Raw genomic sequence first — 13433 nt, 5'->3', positions numbered from 1 at the left:
GTGAATTTTAACTAAAAACTAATAAAAATATACTAAAAACTAACTAGATCATACCAAAAACATACTAAAAACAATGCCAAAAATATACAAATCATCCGCTCATCACTCTGTCAAAAGTGGGTCAAAAACATATATTTATCATTTATTATATCTTTATAAAGATTTAAAAATACAACCCATTTTTATTTGCAGTTCCAAGTTAAATGAAGGAAGACCTCTTAGCTGCTCAGTCTCATGGAACTGATTTGTTGCAACATGGAGAACAATAACTTCATCAATAGTAAGTTCAATAAACTTCACATCTCACCGTGCCAAAAAATATCTCTTTATTTTCTTATGGTTGAAATCTTTAAATTAGATTCTGAAGTTTGTAAGTTGTCATGCAAGGGAATTATACGCCCTTGTTTTGACCTGTGAACTAGATTGTGCTCACAAAGTATTTTCAATTGTGAGTGCAGATTAATCCACAAACACAAAGGTTATATACAGTCATGAGTTATCTTCTGATTAGAATTCAAATAAAATGCACCTAATCTCTGAATTGACATTCATGAATGGCTAGTGGGAGTTTCACAATTTATTCTATATGCATATTTTATTTTATCAGGTAGAAAGATTTGTGTTAACAATTTTCCTTTTAGACACAGATACTGTCTAAAAAAATCAGGAGTTCAAATTTGGTATGAAAACTTTGAAGAATATCCCTATGTTTATCCTGTCAATCAGTATCAACTTTACTTGCCTCACAGGTTAGTAGTGAACATCAAAGGCCATGAAGTAAGTTTGATTTTTTTCCAATCTTGATAATGATACTGATTCTATTAAGGAAATATGTACTATATGGATAGTTGAGAAATTTTTCACGTCAGTGAGTCACTTTCTATTATAGCTTTTTCAAATATTTCCTAGGTGTTGTCCAATTTTTTTCATTCTAGATTCTAGAAGCACAAGATGAATCAAACAAATAAATATATACATATATGCCACTTGCTGTTCTTGATGCATCAATAATTCAATATTCATTAAGAATTAGTCCACAAAGAAGTCAATAAATTTTTATATACAGTCATATACTTATTTTAGCGTGGTAAAAAAGTGAATATACTTATTTTTCATTATTTAAATTTTAATTATATTTTACAACTCATTTGAAATCTCTTAGATCAACTTCAATCAAGGAACCTTTACTCATTTTTTGCTGAGCTTCTAGTTCTAAGAGGTATATATGGTGTACTTTCATCTTTCCTTTCCTTTATGTAACAAAATACTGATTTTTTAATTAAAAACTTAAAATATAAAAACATTTTTATTTTAAAATATATCTTTTCAAAAGTAATTATTAATATTTATTTTAGAATAATAAAAAATTTTTTTTAATTTTAGTCTCATTCTTATATTTTAATAAGAATGAAGAGACTCCATTTTAACATTATTATGGTTCAATGTGGATTATAAATTATATTCAAACTAAGAAAAATTCTATATGTATTCGAATTTTTCAAATTTATCTTTCAAATATTATAAATAAAGAGCTTAATCGACACTTAAAATATGTTGTATATCTTTACTCTTTTATTATACTAATTGATATATGTTTATGTTATTCTTTTGCACTTTTTTATATATTTTATATTAAGCAACCGTGCATATATAGCAAGTTTCGGATTCCATTTTGATAAATGAAAATCATTTTTAGCTGATGTTTAAGACGATAATCATTTTTAGTTTAATAGTAATATCACTATGAACAATTTGGTGGAATAAATGTTTGTATCCTCTATTGTTGTTAGTTAATTATACTGGTCTTTTTTATCTTTTACCTCTTCTATGCCAAAACCTGCATTTACTGGATTGTGATTTGATTCAAGGTTTTAAATTGTGGACTGCATCATACAGGTGCCACATTGCATAATAACAACAACAGCAATTTGAAGCATTGGTGTGGTTAGTTTCAGCTTGTTCCTTTTTCTGCTTTAATCCTTCCTGATGTTACTATGTTGTATTAACAAAAGCCACCTGCAGATACCTCTGTTACCATTCTTCCACTAATGTCTCTTATATTGATGGAAATCACCTTGCCATTGAAGTTTAGCGATCAATCCGAAATCGCAAAATATTAATTAGTTTCAGCTTGTATTTGATCAATCTATGACATCTTTTTGATAAATATTAATCACTATTTTGTTATGACAATTATTGTTAGACAAGAATTTTATTATTTTGTTGAGAATTATTGATGAACATGTATTTGAAATATTAATTGAATTTTTTAATATCTATTTTAATTAGAATTTTATTATTAGTTATTTTGTCTCTTTTATAATTTTTTTCTATTGTGCACAAATTCATTTATTAATTAAAATAATTACACATGTATGAACAAATAATTTTATTATAAAATTTATTTTTTTGTATTTTTATTACGAAAGTAATTTTTATTTTTATAAAAAAAGCAAAGTTGCATATTTTGAATATTAGACAACCCTTGTATGGTTGCATATACAAAAGAAAAAGCAACACTTGTATAGGTTGCATATCTAAAAGAAAAGGCAACGCTTGTATAGGTTGCATATTCAAAACTAATAGGCAACACTTTAAAGTATTGCAAATTCAAACTTATAAGCAACACATAAAAGGGTTGAATTTTATTGCAAATAGGCAACATTTTTAGTAGTGATCAAAATATGAGAAAAGATAACATTGCAAAAGTGTTATCCCAAACACACCTTTGAAGTGTTGTTGTTTTTTAACCAAAGGCAACACTTACCAAGTGTTGTTCTCAAAAGCGCTGCTTTTGAAACAAAAAGTGTTTCCTTGATCTAAGACAACGACAGCATATGCAACGCTGCCCAAAAACGTTGCCTTAGGTCCAAAAGTGTTGCCATAGATCAAAAACAACTTTTTGTCAGCCTTTAGGCAACACTTTTTAAATATTGCCTCAACCTGAAAATGTTGTAGTGTAGTTAAAGCTATGAAGATCAAGCGCTGGGCCGTTGTAAACTTCTCAGCTTGCTATGACACATGTTTTCTGTGTAATACCATCAAGAAGTGTGCTGAAATAAAGGGGATTGTAAGAGTTTTATGGCTAATTTTAGTTTGTTGATGTTGTGATACATCATTCATTTAACACTTTTGGTTTCTTTTGTATCACATAATTCCTCCATAACAAGTATTCGAAAAGGATGGCCATTCAAGACGCGATCCAGCACCTCTTAAGGTCGAGAGGATGTTCAACTTGTAAAGTCCAAGTAATTGTCTGGCCCCCTGCAACTTCTGTTGTGCATTCTTCCAGAGAAAAAGAATTCTGATATTTATGGTAGAATCAAGAAGTCTCATTTGTGTGTATGCATATTTCTTTGATACTACCCAAGCAACATAATATTTTAGTTTTTTTGGTACTCACCGTACAATTCCTCAATTAATGCAACTGTTGTGTGGGATCTTGGAAAAGGAGAAGTCTTGCTGATGAAGGAGTTGCAACATAGTGTATTGCACCAACAAATATTAATGATCAGCATATTACTAATGTTCTCCTGAAAATTAATGCAAAGGTATATTAGTCTACATTCATTTTTTTAAGTTGAAATTGAAATAGCTACCGTGTTCGGTTCTTCATTTTACTGTTGTGATGCCAACTTGGTGGAATGAATTCCTTTCTGTCAATGAAGTGTGCTCCTTCTATACCTTTACTTCATAATGAAGCTATCTTAATTCTTGGTATGGATGTATCTCATGGATCACCAGGCCGATCGGATGTGCCATCTATTTCTGCAGTGTGATATTATTTTTGCAACAAAATTCACATTCAATCTTAATTAATAGAATAAAATCACCATATTGAAGTTTGCATTTTCACTTGTGTGAATATTCAAGTTGCGAGTTCAAGGAAATGGCCTTTAATATCCTGCTATGGAGCCGCAGTTCGCACTCAATCACCATGAGTTAAGATGATTCAGTCTTTATTTAAGCCTATTCCTTCCAATGATGGTAACAAAGATGAAGGTATCATTAGGTGAGTGTTATCTAATAATGGCATTAGTTTGCAATTGAAAAGATTTGAAATCCTCATTCATGTATGTTATAATTGTGGTGTTTTTTTTAGGGAGCTAATTTTGGACTTCTATGAAACTTCAAAACAAAGGAAGCCTTAACAAATTATAATTTTCAGGTATTGGATTAGTTAATTGAGGATTCATGCATTGGATTAGTCCTAATGATGATTTACAAAATAAAATTTGATTCTATTTTTCTTACCGAGTGTAATAGTGTATTAAACTAGCAAAAGCTGTATATAACTAAATTGATTCAGTAGGAGTTTGATTTTGTTTTCATAGTTATATGAAGTTAAGGTTGCAAACGTTGAAAATGCTTGCATAATTGTGTAGGAATGAGTTTCATGGTTCACCAGATGCATTCTTTGCTTTAGTTCATGAATATAAAATGCCCCCTAAAGTTCTTCTGGGATTGCATTCATATTTTCATTTTGAGACTTTTATGTAATTAGATTATATTGAAATATTGAATTTGTTGTTTTATTTTACTATTTAAAGAAAAATAATAATAGTTGTGTAGAACAATACCATATGTAATTACGTTTAGAACTATTGACATTAAAAATTTTGATATATATAGAGTTACGTCTTATATTGAGAAATTGTGTTATTAAAGATTTAGTTTTTAAATTTTGTTATTAAAAAATAAATTTTTAATTTGAGAATATATAAATGAGATGAAATTAACGAATGATTTGAAATTAAAATAAATAAATAATTACAGGATTTATGGAGGTTTGAAAATCTCACAAAATAGTTAATTTTTGTTAAATTAAAAATTAATTTGTGGGGGTATTTAACTGCCACAAAAATTATTTAAAACCGTCACAAAAGTCCAATATAAAATCCCCCACTAAGCACACAAAAAACACCCCACTGAATAGATTGTGGAGATTTTTAAAAACTCCCACAAAAGATCTCGTGGTGCCTCAAATTTTGGGAGTTTTAAATCCCCCCATAAACCATTTGGTAGGGGTTATAAACCTCCACAAATAGGAGAAAAAACTGTCACAAATCAACAAAAACCTTGTAGTGGTTTATCGACTACTCTTATTCACAGATTTAAGAAGGTCACTTTTAATTATATGAAAGATAAAATACTAAAAAAATTATATCATTGAAAGTGTGCACTGTTGTCAGTCAGTGAACAGAAAGTTTTGATTAAAGTGATAGGGACAACTATTTGGGTTTATAAACTTAGTTATTTTAAACTACTTAACTCACTATTGGAAGAGATTCAATGGGCAATGACGTAGTTCTGGGAGAGTCAAAGAAGTTCATAGCAAAAAATGCAATGGATTAACTGGAGGTGTAGACCAACAAAGGGAGGAGGGTAAAATTCAAAAATCTAAAAGCGTTCAACCTTACAATGTTAGCAAAGCAAAGTTGGAGGTTGTTAACAAGAACTCATTTCTTAGTTCATAAAGTGTACAACAGCAGATATTTCAAGTACTCGAATTTTCTAAGAAAAGAGACAGTACATAACCTTTTTTGGGGATGGAGAAGTATATTAGAGGGAAGGAAGGTACTGGAGAAAAGAATTTTCTAGAAAACAAAAAGGGGTACTATGGTGAAGATTAAGGATGAGAAATGGATCAAACAACTCAGCCCTACTAAGATTATCTTTTCCTACCAAATTTATCCTATCAACTAGTATGAGTTGTAGAATTACTACTACCTATTCGACAATGGAATTCAGACAGAATAACAGAGATATTCAATCCAAAATTATCCATGTAATACTCAATACAAAAATTAAGCAAAATGAGGATTTGCTTACGTGGAGCAAGGAGAAATCTGGTGCCTACACTGTTGCCTCTAAGTATAAAATTGTCTTTAATTTTTTCCATCCCACTAGATTACATGCCAGAAAGATGCAGGAAGAGCTTCTGGTCTAGTCTCTGGAAAATAAAATGTCAACCAAAAGTTAAAAACTTCATTTGGAAGGCTATGCACAACAGCTTACCGGTGAAAGAGAGGTTGTGATAAAAAATTGCTATAGTGATCTTCAAATGTCTGAGATGTGAGCTTGAACATGAATCAATCTTCCATTGCCTTTGGTCATGTGATAAATTCATATTTTATAATGATTTTTGAATTGAAATTACTGGAATTTATCAACTTAACTTGCACTTATTCCTTAAAAAGCATGTTTCTATGAATTCTTCTAATTGTGTTTAATTGATTGAAACATGCTTTTTAGGCATTTAAATTTGTCAAACTAATTCTATTTTTTATTCCATTCGATACCTTGATATGTTTGTTTAAGTTGTTTAAGGTTTAAGAGACAAAGATAACTTCGAAAAAAGGAAGAAAAGCATGCAAAAGTTGAGATTTCATGGAGATATGAAGAATTGGCAAAGGTGTAAACATGCGTACGCATCATACCCATTTTGTGCCTCAATAATAAAGGCACGTGACTCACGATTTTAGACCCATTTTTGGCCCAATTTAGCACATTTCTGATGTATTTAGAGGGGAGCATGAATGGGATGAAGACACATTCACATACACTCATTTTTTTCTTTTTTTTAGATTTAGAACTTTGAATTCTAGAGAGAAAAGCACTAACTTACCTCAAGAATTTAAGGGTTTCTTATGAATTTCTCTCTTATTTTTAAGTGTTAATTTGTATAATTGTAGTTTTTAGTTTATAATTTTTTGTTTCGCTACTCTAGTATCTTAGAATTTCTTGTTAGTTTTTCTATTTTGTTATTTCAAATCCTTGAACCCTTCTTAAATTTTCAATTTACATTAATGAATTTGATGTTTCATACTTTATTCTTATTTATTTGAGATGTTTTATTTCTTTCTTAAATTGTATATTTATAGATTTAACTAATTCTTGTCATTTATTATGTTTTATTTTTATACCTTCTAAGTGTTTGATAAAATGCTTGAATTAGTTCTAGAGTAGAATTTTACATTCTTGGCTTGGATTGAGAATTTGGGTGAAGTTGAGTCATTAATGTGCAAGTTGACTGATAATTTAGATATATTAATTAATCTTATTTCTACTAATGTTAATTTTTTACCAATTCGATTAGTAAGTTAGTTAGAACTTGTAGATTAGGGTCAATTAAACCTAATTGACTTTCCTCAATTTGTAGAGGTTGACAAATTGGGTTTGTTCTATGTAATTATCATGTTGTGGTTAGTGACAAGGATGGTGATCTTTAACCCTCAATCCTTGCCAAGATCTTTTAGCTAGCATTTGAATTTACTTTCTTCTTCTCTAGTTAATTGCCTTGATTACTTTTAGTTTAATCTCCTTACCATTTAATCTTTAATTATGCTTTTAATCTCTTGCTATTTAAATTTTCTAATTACGATCAAACCCCCTTTTTTTTCATAGTCAATGATTGAGCACTCGATTGTGATTCCAAGAGAGAACAACTCGAGACTAAACTTTTGATTATTATTTTGAATGTGTGACATTTTAAACTAAACTTTAAAGAATGTTAAATTCCAATTTAGAGCTACAACGAATCTTGAACTTTATAACTTGTGAATTTTCTAAAATCGGTATTTAGCGCTCATCATCTTGTCCTAACACGGCGAAAGCGTGGTTGAACACAGGTTTTTCACTACCAAATCAGAAAAATGAGCTATAAATGTGGTGGTTAAATTTGATGGAGAGGATTAAAATCAGAACAAAGCAAAGCAGAAATTAGAAATTTTACCTTTGAAAAAACGGGTGGTATCTCCTTCACAAGTGATAGCAACAACTCGGAAATCTTGTAAAACTCGGTCAAACCGTAATTAATTAAATTATAAATTAAATAGGAGCGAATATGGTTAGAAAATTTAGCAATCGGAATTTGAAAATTTAAATATGATATTTGGACTCATTGAATTTTTCTGAGTTGGAAAACATAGTTTTCTGCGTAAAAATGCACACTAAAAATTTGACAGACAATATCGGCTGAGATCTATCTGGTACTACAGCTGAATAAAGTAATTATAAGTGAATAAGGTTCAAAAATGAGAAATTATAATTTGGAAAACTAAAAATATTTAAAATACCATTTAAAAGTCTAATATTAAAGGTTTTGGCCCAAAATTGGGCCAACAGACTAAAATAAGTGAACTGAGTCCGAGTGGGCCCAAGACTCAACATATATAAATATTAGTTATGAGCATTTCAGCTTATTTACCCTAGAGAATGAGAGAGGGGGCGCTGAAATAGAGAAGAGAGGAAGAAGAGAGAAAATCCTATCTCCATCAAACTTCAAATCACCATAACTTTTGATCCGGAACTCCGATTGACGAGCTGTTTACGGCCACACATCGCTCTTCTCATCCTCTTCGATTCTATCTAGTTATTGTGGTGATTATTCCATTCATATATGCCTAGTTTTTGAAATTCTCCACTGTTATGCATTTTCGGGTAGTTAGTGTTTAAATCTTGTGATTTTGGTTATTTAGGGATACTCTAACATGGATTCTGAATGGGTTCTATCCCAATTTCATATGAACTAAAGTAAGAAGTGCTCAAACCCTTGTGATTTATCATTTTCATGAATCCCAGGTTTATTGTAAGTGTGAAATTGGTTATGTTAGAGTATTGGTTAATTTTGGTGCACAATTGGGAGGTTGGTGTTGCTTGTGGAGTTTTGGTGAGGCTTAGAGCTAAGGGTTGGTGGATACTTCCAAGAAGAAGCTTAATTATTTTGGCTACAAGAGGTACGGTTTAAGTTTTATTTAAGTACCATGTAGTGTGATGAGAATTCCTAGGCTAGATGCCCCTAGGATTAAGTTTGGATTGTGTACATGGTTGATACTAATATGTATAGTTGATATGTAATGTAAGTTAATGATTGGGTTGAAAATTGTGTGAAATTGTATGTTGGTGTGTTGAGAATTTGATGAATTGGGTAATGGATATTAGTTTGTGGAATATGCATTTGAATTGTGAATTTGGGCTGGAGGCCGTGAATCTTGTGCCGGAGGCCGGAAAGAGGTAAGGAAGGTAAGTGATGTGTGTATTGTGTGATGCCATATGAGATTGAATGGAGTTGTGATTATTGTTATTTGGTTACAATAGATTGTATGGATTATGTGGTTATTGGTCTTGAGGAAGAAATTGATGTCTTTGTTGATAATGCATGTGGGTTGTATATGATGATATGGATTTATATGTGTTGGGGGTTGATAGAATTGGTATTGTTGGAACTTGAGATGTGGAATGAAATATATGATATGGTATTTTGTTTGAAATTAAGTTATTTGATTGAGATTGGTTAAATTGGTGGATTGGTGGATTGGTGGATTGTGAATTTAATGAGAATATTGAAAATATGAGTTGAGGAGGCTTGAGATTGGTTTTGGTAAGTTTTGGTTGGTTTTGAAAAGGTTAGAAATTGGATTGTGTTGAAAATTTAGTTTTGTTGGTTTTTATGAAATTTGTGATTTTGGCCTACTTTGACGGAGCATAACTTGGTCTCCGGATCTCTGATTTGTATCAAACTTATTTCGAAATAAATTTGGATTTGAGATGTTTATGCCGTTCAAAGAACGGGTAGAAAATGATTTGAAACGAAGAAGTTATGCCTGTTGGAAGTTTGGAGTTTGAAAATGAAATCCTACAGCTTTTTAAACTTAGTAAAATTTTTGGTAAAACGTACTCCGACGCGCACGCATAGCTGACGTACACACATCACTCACGATTTTTACTCTCTCATGCGTACGCCTGGCTGACGTGTACACGTCCCTGTATTGATGCAAGTGCCTAGAAGAAAATCCAAAGAGTTGCGCTGGTACTGTGCTGGTTTTGTGCGAGGAGCACAAAATGAACCCACGCGTACGCATGACTGACGCACACGCGTTGCGCTACCTTTCTGCTTCCCATGCGTGAGCATGGGCGACGCTCACATGTCACTCTACTATTTCGCCTTCCAAACATGTGCATTGGCGACGCGCACGCGTGGACTTGTTTTCAGCAAAAGTTGAGTTTTGAGTTTTTAAAGCCGAATTTTAGACTTCTAAGCCTCTATTTTCATCCTTTAAGTCCAAAATTTGTATAGTATGCCTAGCAATGAGAAGAGGCTAGGAAATGTGATAACTTGTTGACGAAGAAAGGCTTGGAGTAATGAATTGTGATTGAAGAAGTGCAAAGATGATGGTTTGAAAATGAATGTGACATGTGACCCCGGGTAGTAGGCAGTGGTGTTGTCCACTAGCTCCGGGTATAAGATGGGAAAGGAGAATTATGATAAATGAGTTTATTATGGAGTTTAGAATGAATGTATGTCTGTGATACTTGGGAAGTAGCAAGGGTTGTGGTTCGTCCCACTTGCTCCGGGTCATTGTTTGAGAATTAGTAATAGTGACGTGTGATTATGAATGAATGTGTATTTGTGATACCTGGATAGTAGCAAGGGTTGTGGTTCGTTCCGCTTGCTCCAGGTTAATATTTGATATTTGATAACAATGATGATTGATTGAGGAAGCTTTAACATGTGGCGAGTATGATGGAGATGCATATATGATTAATGAACGAATGTGGTAAATGAATAATGTTGAAAAATATTGAATGTGAGTATGCTTGTGTTTTCTCTCTGATTGTAAGGGTGACAGGGCACCGATACCCTCTAATGGCGACAGGGCGCATATACCCTCTAATGGAGACAGGGCGCAGATACCCTCTAATGGTGACAGGACACATATTCCCTCTAATGATATTAATACGCAACAGAGAGACTGTGCCCAGATTAGCTATCGGACACGTCGGGTTAGCTTAATAACCAACAGATGATATCATCAGCTATAGGGCAGGCATACATCATTTGCATATGTTTGAATTGTTTGGGTTTGCCTATTTATTTTGGATTGCTATATCATATATGCTTTGTTACCTAATTATGTGCTACTTATTCTACTTGTACCTTATTGTGTATTACTTGCATGTATTGCATGTATTTGTACAATTGAGAGGTCCCTCATGCCAGTGTCGGTTGACACGGAGAGCTATTCTTGATGAGATGAGTTGATGATGAATATGAATAATGATGATGATTAATGAATGAAATAATTTGAGCTCCCTGGGTAGACGCAATGAAGTTGTTTCACTTGCTCTAGGTGAGGACATGAGGTAATGGTATAGAATTGCTGAGACAGGATAGTTGGGGATGGTTTTGTTTATAAATTCTGACTGTGACGGAGAGTTGGAAAGTTAGGAAGCATGAGAAATATGAATCAGATTTAGCATTCTCTTACGACAGTTGCCTTTTTATGGATTAGCGCGAACATAGGATGAATATTTGGTGAAAGGAAGTTTAGGATGCTTAGTGAGTTTTTATTACAATGCATTGTATTTATTTGGCACTTTTACCGTACTGGGAACCCATGGGTCGGAGGTTCTCATTCCGTATATATCTCTAGTTTTTCAGATACAGGTCCAGGTGCTTAGAAGTGAGTTGTGGTTCATCTGAGAGATGGCAAAGATCTTTATATTCTCCACTTTATATTTTGCTTAGAAACTCTCCACCTTTATTTTGAAAAGTTTATATTATGTATTGAACCCTTTTGAACTTGCCTATAGAGGCTTTTATATTTCTTTTGGGAGAGATTAGGAGATACTGTTGTCAACTACTGCTATATTGTACCCTAGCCGACCTAAACTTCGCGGGTCGTGACTAGTGGCTATTTACTTATGTTATATATTTATATACTGTCCTTCTCTTATTCTCCTTAATGCCTTTATCTAAATATCGCTTTTGACTCCTGCTTTATCTTTTAGTTGTCGATACGTGAGTGATATGACTTCGCGATTTCATTTATACTCTTTTCAGTCTTCTCGATTAATACTCCTTTCAATTATACTTATAGTTATGTGTTAAAAATCCCCATTGAGAGTTGTACCACCTTATTATCATTGACTTATGACTCGAGCACAAAGATTTGATTATTAGGGTGTTACATTATGGTATCGGAGCAGTTCATTCCTGTAGAGCCTGAGGGACGGACTGGCTATGCTTCTGTGCATTCTCTGTATGAGTGTTTATGTGCCACTAGGATATCTAACTGATATAACTAGCATAAGCGTTCATGAGTATGCATTTGGGACTTTGAAGCACTAGATTTCTGATATTGAGACTGATTAACTTGATATCGACTGTTTGGTGTGTATAGGAACCAGATGGTGCCTCATGGACGTGGTCGAGGCCATGAGAGAGGTCGTACTGGTACTCAGGGACCAGAAACCAACCCGAATAACCCGATAAACTTTATTGCGATGTTGGAGAATATGGCTACTGCTATGCAGACCACTGCGGAGGCTCTTGAACAACAGATAAACAATAATAGCAATGGCGGAAGTGGAGCTCAGGGTCCGATGACACTGACAACCTTCTTAAAGGTTAATCCACTTAAGTTTAAGGGAACCACCAATCCAGCTGAAGCCGATACCTAGTTTCAAGCTATGGAGTGAGCACTACAAATGTAGTTGGTACCTGAAGAGCAGTGTGTTGAATTTGCTACCTATCTGCTCACTGGGGAAGCATTGCATTGGTGGCAGGGAGCCCGACGTCTACTGGAGCAGGGGAATGATCCTATCACCTGGGATGCCTTCTAGGTAGAATTTTATAAAAAGTACTTTCTGAATTCTGCCAGGACGGCCAAGGAACTTGAGTTACTGCAGCTGAAGCAGGGTGTTATGTCTGTATCTGAGTATACAGATAAATTTGAGGAGCTATTCAGGTTTCCTCGCATGTGTCAGGGAGCTCCGGGAGACTTCAAAGAATGAAAGTGTATTAAGTACGAGGGAGGACTTCGGAGTGACATTCTGAGCTCCGTTGGACCGATGGAGATTAGAGTCTTTTCCGAACTTGTGAACAAGAGCCGTGTCGCTGAAGATTGTGTGAGGAAGGCTGCTGAGGCGGAGAATGACCATCGAGAGTCCCACCGTAAGGATCACAACCAAGGATATGCAACAAGGGGTCAAGAGTTTAAGAGAAGAGGATACCCACAACATTTTCCCCAAGAACGGAATAACTTTGTGACAAATAAGGATTCCCAAGGAAACGGTAAGGAAAAATAGACAGCGGCTGCTTCAGATGTTTTGAGATATCAGAGATGTGGAGGTCATCACCCAAATAGGCCGTGTCATTATGGTTCGGGTTTGTGTTACAATTGCAGGAAGCTAGCACATTTGGTCAGAGATTGTCTACACAGGAGGGACCGGGGTACTGCCGGATCCGATCCTCATATCTGAGGTAATAAAAAAACTAATAACTTAATTCTTTACCACTTTAGACAATACTGAAGGCTAGTATTCACTCATAACACATGGTCGAATGAAAAATCATGATCTGTTCTAGACGATCCTGAGTTATCTTAATAGAAGGTTTGGCTAGCATAAATGATTAGGTAGGTCTTAAA

At 33.6% G+C, this 13433-nt stretch overlaps 1 pseudogene; it reads left to right on the top strand.

The window, feature by feature from the left end:
- Positions 1–12798, top strand: part of LOC110281704 (protein argonaute 4A-like) — a 31322-nt pseudogene extending 18524 nt beyond the window's left edge.
- Positions 12799–13433: the final 635 nt, after the last annotated feature.

The sequence above is a fragment of the Arachis duranensis genome, chromosome 5 (assembly GCF_000817695.3).
Source record: "Arachis duranensis cultivar V14167 chromosome 5, aradu.V14167.gnm2.J7QH, whole genome shotgun sequence".
NCBI lineage: Eukaryota > Viridiplantae > Streptophyta > Magnoliopsida > Fabales > Fabaceae > Arachis > Arachis duranensis.
Note: the sequence above shows the minus strand (reverse complement) of the source record. Positions and strands in the feature narration are given on the sequence as shown.